Genomic DNA, 9488 nt, shown 5'->3' with positions numbered 1-9488 from the left:
CCTGCAGTCGTCTTCTTGACCTCTCTGCCTCCATCCTACTCTGACCTATCACCCTCACCTTGACCTCTTTCCACCTATCACATTTCCAATGCCCCTCCTCCAAGTCCCTCCTCCCTACCTTTTATCTTCTCCTGCTGAACACTCTGCTCATTCCTGAAGGGCCTGTGCCCGAAACGTCGAATCTCCTGTTCCCTGGATGCTGCCTGACCTGCTGTGCTGTTCCAGCAATAAAGTTTCGACATGAGCAAGTTGTGCAACTGAATCAACACTTTCAGCAATCCTGACTTTGTCAGCATCACACTTCAATAATTCTCCCAAAGGTGGCCATCTTCAAGTCTGTTATAAAAATGTATAACTGAGATAAGCAACTTTAATCAGCAAATCAAAAGTTCCTGCTATCATTAAGAGTGTACTAGCATTTTGTTAATCTGATGTGATTTCTAAAGTGAGCTACACAACTTTGTGCAACAAAATCAATCTAGTAGTCATTCCCTCCATGCTGATATACTCTTAATCTGCATGTGACTAAAGTACGTAACTCAGTGAGATAAGCAGCTGTCTGCAAGTAAAACCAGTTCCAGCTCCAAAATGCAGGTGTTCTTAAAATCACTTTGCAAGTTACTAAAATGCATAACTTGATATAAGCAAGTTATACACATTCAAAACAACATTTCCAACAAAGCAAAATGTTGACATATTCTTAAATCTGTTACTAAACCATGGTTAAATAAACATGTTTTAACAAAATATTTAGAAATCCTCAAACGGTTGCAGAATCTTAGTCAGTAGATGTTACTCAAATGAACTTGTGTTAAGCAACTTTGAGCTAGAAAATAAAGTTCTAGCAATCCCCTCCAACATGCTTGCATATTGAGTACAGGAGCAGGCTTGTCAGCCCACCTTAAGTATCCTTTTCCAACTGCAAGTAAATCCTGTTCCTCTGAATCTTCTCCCTGAATTTCCCTAAAATTGACTTAAGGCTCATTGACCTAAAATTTCCTGGATTATCCCTGTGGTCCTCACCAGAAGCCAGTGTTCTGGTAGCTTGCCAGCTACTAAAAAGGGTGTGAAGATCTGTTGAGGCCTTGGCGATCTTTTCTAATTTCCTTCAGTATTCTGGGATAGATTCCCATCAGGCCCTGGGGATTTATCTACTGTAATGTTTCAGGTTACCCAACACCAGCACCACCACCTTTAATATCTACATGCTTTAAAAATATCAACAAATGCTGCTTTAAACTTGGCATCATCCATGTTTCTCCTTTGTGAATACTAATGCAAAGTACTCAAGGTGTTCAACTACTTCCTCTGGTTCCATATGTAAATTCCCTCCTTGTACTTGATTGGACATAGCTTTTTCCCAGTTACCCTTGTGCTCTGTATATATAAATACCTTGTGATTCTACTTGCCAAGGACATTTATGACCTTCTATCCTTCCTATTTTCTTTACATTTCTTTCTTGTTTCCTTTATACTCAAAGGCTGCCTTTGATTTGTTTCTTAAATCTAACATTTTTCCTTTTCCTTTAAACTTAGAATGTTTCTCATCATCCAAGGCGCTCAAATCTTGCCATCCTCTCCTTTCTTCCACACAGGAACATGCTGGTTATAAACTCTGGTCAACTGACCTTTAAAAGACAAGCACATGTTGGATGTGGATTTACCTTCAAACTGATTACCCACCCCCATAAAATATTTTTCAGTTCCAAGCTAATACTGCTGTTAGCCTTGCTCCAATTGAGCATTTTCACCCAAGGGCCAGTCTTATCCTTTTTCCATAACTATCTGAAAACTAATGGAATTATGATCACTGTTCCAAAATTCACCCCCCAGTGCAACTTCACTCGCCTGGTTAGGCTCATTCCCCAATACCAGGTCTTCTACAGCCTTTCCTGAGTTTGACTATCTACATTTCGATTCAAGAATCCCTCCTGGTTGCACCTCGAATTCTAAGCTCTTGCTGCTAAGGGAACCCCAGACAACATTTTGGGAAATTAAAATCACCCACAACTACAACTGTGGTGTTTAACATTTTTCCATGGTCTGCTTACATATCTGTTCCTTTAAATCCTGCTGGTTATTGGGAGGCCTATAGTTTAACTCCATAGTGACTGCATAGTTCTTACTGCTAAGTTCTACTGATATTTCCCCACATCACTCCAAGACGTCCATCCTTTGTACAGCTGTGACATTCTCCTTAATCAGTATTGCAACTCCCTGATAATAGCATGTGGCACATGGGGTAATCCCAAGATTACAAATTGATCAGTCCGATTTTTCAATTTCCCACCTAACACCCTAAATTCCCTTTGCAGTGCCTTATCTCCTTTTTCTGCCTTTGTTGGTAGTACCAATATGGACCATGACCTCTGACTGCTTACCCTCCTCCTTCAGAATATCCTGTGCAGGCTCAGACATATTTGACCCTGACACCAGGGAGGCAACACACCATCCTGGATTCTCACTTGTTGGCCTTGTGGTGGGTCTCTGCCTGGTCTCTGTGGCTCACAGTGGATCTTGGCCTCATGTCTCTGGCTCTCAGTCTGGTCCCTCAGTGGCTCATGGTGGGTCTCAGACTGGCCTCTTGGTGGCTTGTGACGTCTTGGCCTGGTCTCTTGGCAGTTTGTGGCAGCGTCTCAGCTCAGTGTGGTTCCTGCCTGGGCATGTTCCTGATGCACTGAAGGAGATTGGAGAGGTAGCAGCTTCAGCAACAGCTATAGCATCATAGCCCAAAGTGGAACAGTGGTGAGGAAGCTCCCCAGCTATCTGCGGTGGAAGTGTCAAACAGGTAGCTGAGGCCTCCTGGAGTCTGAGCTAAGCAGAGGACTCAGACTGTTGAACTTTTAACTTTTTTAAATTTTCCAAGTTTAAATTAAAATAGACTTTAAAGTCAACCATTATCTTATTTCTTTGGTTGCGTTGTCTGCTTGTTTGGGTTTGTTTGAGAAATTTGGTGGATTGTATTTATTGGGTACCTGTTTTCTTAAACATTGTATAGATATTTTTGTTCTGCTTTTTGTAGTTCTTAGGTGCTGCTGTGTGATGTGGCTTGTTGAAATGTCTTGATGCAGCTCCATTTGTGGGTGTTGGGATGATTGCTTCTCTTAAGTATTTGGTCCATGTGGTGTTTCTGTAGATACTGGTTTGAAGATCTCTATGTTCAACTGTCATGTCGAGGAATGGAAGTATGTTCTCTTGCCTATCAGGATATTGTTGATGTAGTGTGTTTTTGTTCCATTTTTGTGATGACAAAGGTGTCATCTACGTAGCAGACCCAAAGTTTGGGTTGGATAGATGGGAGGGCAGCTTGTTCAAGTCTCTGCATTACTGCTTCTGCTATGAGCCCTGATATTGGGGATCCTATAGGTGTTCCGTTGACTTGTTTGGAGATTTTGTTATTGGATGTGAAGTAGGTGGTGAAACACAGGTCCACTAGCTTGAGGATGTTGTCTTTGCGGATGAAGTTGGTGCTGTCTGGTGCTTGTGGTCCTGGTTTTCCTAGTAGTGATGCCAGTGTTTCTTTGGCCAGGCCAATGTGAAAAGGGCTGTAATGTCAAAGGAGACTGTTATTTTGTCCTCTTCTGTCTTGGTGTCTTTGGTGTTCAGGAATTCTTGGGTGGAGTGAATGGAGTGATGTGAATCTTCAATTAGGTGTTTTAGGTTTCTTTGGCTAGTCTATGTTGGTGTATCAGGTAGGGAGACGGGTGGAGTGGTGGTGGTGGTGGGGGGGGAGGAAAGGAGAGAAATGCAGTGCCCTGGTTGGTATCCATAGAAGTGTGGTGTGTTGGATCCATCTGGTTTCATGTTTTTGAAAGTTCAATTCTCCTGATTTTTTAAAGTGCTGTTAAAAAGGCTGAGATTCTGTTTAATAGCTGTGGGGCTGGGTCCATTGCTACCTGCTGGTAAATGTCTGTATCTGCAAGCAGAGCATTTGTCTTTTTGAGTCTGATTTGTTTTACAAGGTGAAAGTGAGCACTTGATGCTGGAGATTAGAGTTGACTGGTGCTGGAAAAGCACAGCAGGTCAAGCAACATCTGAGCAGGAGAATCAATGTTTTGGGCAAAAGCCCTTTTTTAAATGACTTTTTAAAAAAAAATCTTTTCAAAATAATGGTCGTATGTCCCTTGTCTGCAGGTAATTGTTTTCAACAGAATATATCACACTGCTGCACCCAAGAACTACTAATAGCAGAAGAAAAATATCTATCTATACAATGTTTTCAAGAAAAATGGCTACCCAATAAACTCAATCTGCTGATTTTCCTCAAACCCAAACAAGCAGACACTATACAACCAAAACTATAGTCATGTTACCTTTACATCAGACTTATCAGCAATGACTTTTAGACTACTCAAACCCCTTGGCATCATGGTAGCCCACAAACCTACATCCTTAGGTGAAACAGACATGCATAAGAATTCTTAGACATGGTATTCTAAGCAGAACTCCATAAATAAACACCAATTTCAACCCTATCTACCTCCACCTATAAATAGAGGTGGGACATACCACCAGCCCTTCACCAGAGACATTCGCTGATGATACCTAGTATGGTGACAATGTCTGAAAACAAACCTTTGAGCTCTGCAAGCTAATTTATATATTATTATTTTATTACCTTAATCTACTTAATACATTTGTTCATACATGTATTAATTCAAACCACTTTACATATATGCAAATTACTACCTGCATGCTGGGACTGTGGACAGCTGGCATTTGGAGGTTAAGCTCAGATTCCACAGTCCTGGTCTAATGGACCCCAGTTTGATGATAAATGTCCACAGCCCTGGTCTCAAATTCAGTCCAACCGGCAAAGTCCAATGAGTAGAACAAAGTCCCTTGATATTAATGCTATTCTGGTTATGTGCTGTCACTTTCGTACTTTTCCAGTGCTGTACTTGCAACATTGTTTAAATTCTTATATTTAGCAAAAGAACTGAGTCAACTCTTACAAACAATAATATGCATTTATTGAATGCAATTAATATTAGAACAATTATTATAAACAAACATTACAAACTATCTTATTCTTTAACTTAGCCTTGTATGATTGTATACCATCACACTTGAACTTGGTCAGGCACCACGTGGTGATGTCTTCTCTTTCAGTGGTTATGCTTGAGTTCCTGCCCTGATCAATCAGACAACCAGGTGTTGGCACATTGGCAGGGTGGCCATTACAGGAGGTGCTGGATTGTACACAGCCTCCAAATAAGGTGGCTAGTTGCCTCCGTGTCTAGTGAATGATCCGAAGCTCCTGATTGTCCAGAGGATGACATTCCATTGTCCCATTCAACTCCAAGGTCAGATGTGTTTTGCAGGGTCTGCAGCTGTCAAGTTTGTTTGCAAACTCTGGGCAGATGCAGTCTGTCTAGATTCTGCAGAATGTGGATTGACATTTTCATTCCTTGCTTATGTCTGGAATGTCGCTTGTCCTGCTCCTCAGATGCTGCCTCACCGTTTTTTCAGCACCACGCGCTCAAACCGGATCTCCAGCATCTGCAGTTCTGTCTTTCTACTACGGATTGACACAATCACTTTGGTCAAGGTTGGGTTCTATTTCCCAGCATATTTTAATCAGTTTATTATTGTTCTTCATAAGTTAATTCTTTCAGGTGGCCTGGCTGGCCACACCAGCTATTCCATTGTGCAGAAAACAAGTTGAAAACATCTCATGATGGCTCTGTTAATTACATAAAAGAATGATTCCCACAATCAAGGTGATGGGATTACTTCCCAGCCAAAACAGGCTTTTTCTTTGCACCACGTGGAGTTTGCACATTTTTCCCGTACCTGCTGAGTTTCTGCTGGGTGCTCCAGTCTCCTCCCATAATCCAAAGATGTGTAGGTTAGATGGACTGGCTATGGTAAATTGTCACGTGGTGTCCAGGGATATGTCGCCTAGGTGAATTAACCAATGGAAATACAGGGTTGGGTCTGGGTGGGATGCACTTCGGAGGGTTGGTGTGGACTCACTGGGCTGAATGGCCTGCTTCCACATTGTAGGGATTCCATGATATGATTCTATGAAATTATTGGAGCTTTGTTCAAAGTTCCATGTGTTCATTATTGAGGATCTTAATCTTCATATAGATAAGGACAGTCAAATTAACAAGCTTAGTTTTTATTGGGCATATATTATAGAACAGTACATCATAGGAACAGGCCCTTTGGCCCACTATATCTGCACCAACCAGTCCACACCGACCCTTTGAAGAGTAAACCACTCTGTTTGTCATTTTTATAAATGACCTGGAACAACGTGTTGAAGCTTGGGTTAGTAAATTTGCGGATGACACTAAGGTCAGTGGAGTTGTGGACAGTTTCAAAGGATGTCACAGGTTAGAGGGACATAGGTAAGCTGCAGAGCTGGACTGAGGTGGCAAATGGAGTTTAATGTGGAAAAGTGTAAGGTGATTCACTTTGGAAGGAGCAACAGGAATAAAGAGCACTGGGCTAATGGTGAGATTCTTGGCAGTGTAGATGAGCAGAGAGATCTGTGTCATGTGCATAGATCCCTGAAAGTTGCCACCCAGGTTGATAAGGTTAAGAAGGCATACAGTGTTAGCTTTTATTGTGAGAGTATTGGAGTTTCTGCAGTTGTACAAAACTCTAATGCGGCCGCACTTGGAGTATTGAGTACGGTTCTGGTCACCACATTACAGGAAGGACTTGAAAGCTTTGGAAAGGGTTCACAAACAATTTACTTGGATGTTGCCTGGTATGGAGGGATGATCTTATGAGGAAAGGCTGAGGGACATGAGGCTGTTTTCATTCGAGAGAAAGTTGAGAGGTGACTTAATTGAGACATACAAGATAATCAGCTAGATCAGGTGGACAGTGACAGCCATTTTCCTCAGATGATAATGGCTAGCATGAGGAGTCAAAGCTTTAAATTGAGGAATGTTAGATATAGGACAGATGTCAGAGGTAGTTTCTTTACTCAGTGGTAGGGGCATGAAACCCCCTGCCTGCAACAGTAGTAGACTCACCAAGTTTAAGACATGGTCATTGAATAAACATATGGATGAAAATGGAATAGTATAGGATAGATAGGCTTCAGATTGGTTCCACAGGTCGGTGCAACTATGAGGGCTGAAGGGCCTGAACTGTGCTGTAATAATCTACATTCTAATTCTGGTGCTACAAGCAAGTGAGGGCAGGAATAGAAGAATAAAGCAGATGAATGTGTGGCTGAGGAGGTGGTGCATGGGAGAAGGGTTGACATTTTTGTATCATTGGAATCTCTGCTGGAGTAGAGTTGACTTGTACAAGAAGTATGGATTACACCTGAATTGGAAGGGGACTAATATACTGGCAGAGAGATTTACTAGAACTGCTTGGGAGGATTTAAACTATTAAGGTGTGGGAATGGGACACTGGGAAATAGTGAGAAAAAAGATCAATCTGAGACTGATACAGTTAGGAAAGGGAGCAAGTCAAACAGTCAGGGCAAGAAGGAACAAGGCAGAGAACAAGGTAGGACTGATATTAAACTGCATTTAGTTCAATGCAAGAGACCCAACAGGGCAGTCCGATGAACGCGGGGCATGGTTAGGAACATGAGACTGGGATATCATACCAACTACAGAAAGGTGGCTCAGGGGTGGACAGGACTGGTAGCTTACTGTTCCAGGGTACAATGCTACAGCAAGGATAAAGGTGGTGAGAGGGGGAGTGGCATTTTTGATAAGGGATAGTATTACTGTTGTACTTAAAAAACATCGCAGCGCAGTACTAGCCCTTCGACCCTCGATGGTTCTACGGATCAGTGCAACAATTAGAAGCTTATCTATCATACACTATTCCATTCTCAACTGTTTATTAAATGACCATTTAAGTGCCCTTACTGGACTCCTGTTGTAGGCAGTGCATTCCATACTCCTACTTGTTAGGGAGGGTATTCCTTGGAATCCATCCAGGGAAGTTATTTGGTGGAACTGAGAAATAAGAAAGGGCTGACCCCCTAATAGTCAGCAGGAAATTGAGAAACAAATGTTTAATGGAAATTTCAGTTATCCCTAAGAATAATAGGGTGGTTATAGTAGTGAATTTTAACTTTTCAAACAAAGACTGGGACTGCCATAGTGTTAAGTGTGTACAAGAAAATTTTCTGAATCAGTATGTGGATGTTCTCGAAGGTGTAAAACTTGACCTTCTATTGGGAGGAAAGGCAGGGCAGATGATTGAGGTGTTAGTAGGGGAGCACTTTGGGGCCAGCGACCTTGTACTATTAGTTTTAAAATAGTGGTGCAAAAGGATAGAGCAGATCTAGAAGCTGAAGTTCTAAATTGGAGGAAGGTCATTGTATTAGGCAAGAACTTTCAAAAGCTGATTTGGGGCAGATGTTCACAGGTGAAGCGATGGGTGGAAAATAGGAAGCCTTCAAAAAGGAGAGTCCAGAGATAGTATATTCCTGTTGGGGTGAAAGGGAAGGCAGGCAGGTATAGGGAATGCTGGATGATGGGTGAAATTGAGGATTTGGTTAAGGAAAAGAAGGTAGCATATGACAGGTAGAGACAGGAGAGATCGAGTGAATCCTTAGAGTATAAAAGCAGCCGGAGTATAGTTAAGAGGGCAATCAGGAGGGCAACATGGGGATATGAGAGCGCTTTGGCAAATAGGGTTAAGGAGAATCTGAAGGGTTTTTACAAATACGTTAAGGACAACAGGGTAACTAGGGAGAGAATAGGGCCCCTCCAAGATCAGCAAGGCAGCCTATGTGTGAAGGCGCAGGAGATGGGAGAGATACGAAACAACCATTTTGCATCAGTGTGTCATCCATGTCCTTCTCCATAGTAAACAATGTGGGGAAATAGATGGTGACATCTTGAAAAACGCCCATGTTATAGAGGAGGTGCTGGATGTCTTAACACAAAAATGGATAAATTCCCAGGACCTGATCAGGTGTACCCTATAAATCTGTGCTGCTAGGGGAGTGATTGCTGGGCCCCTTGCTGAGTTGTGTATCATCAATAGTCACAGATGAGGTGCCAGAAGACTGGAGACTGGCTAATGTGGTGCCATTATTTAAGAAAGGTGGTTAAGGAAAAGCCAGGGAACTATAGACTGGTGAGCTGAAATCAGTGGTGGGCAAGTGTAGGAGGGAATCCTGAGTGACAGGATTTACATGGAAAAACAAGTCCTGGCTTTGTGTGTGGAAATCACATCTCACTAACTTGATTGAATTTTTTGAATTAGTAACAAGGAGGATTGATTTGGGCAGAGCAGTGGATGTGATCTATGTGGATTTCAGCAAGGCGTTCAACAAGGTTCTTCATAGGAGACAGGTTAGCAAAGTTAGATCTCATGGAATACAGGGAGAGCTAGCCATTTGGATACAGAATTGGCTCAAAGGTAGACAGAGGGTGGTGGAGGATTGCATTTCAGACTGGAGACCTGTGACCAGTGGTGTGCCACAAGGATTGATGCTGGGTCCACTACTTTGTCATTTTATATAAACAATTTGGATGTGAACATAGGAG

The sequence above is a fragment of the Chiloscyllium plagiosum genome, unplaced genomic scaffold (assembly GCF_004010195.1).
Source record: "Chiloscyllium plagiosum isolate BGI_BamShark_2017 unplaced genomic scaffold, ASM401019v2 scaf_52, whole genome shotgun sequence".
Lineage (NCBI taxonomy): Eukaryota > Metazoa > Chordata > Chondrichthyes > Orectolobiformes > Hemiscylliidae > Chiloscyllium > Chiloscyllium plagiosum.
The sequence above is the reverse complement of the archived record's forward strand: the minus strand, read 5'-3'. Positions refer to the sequence as shown.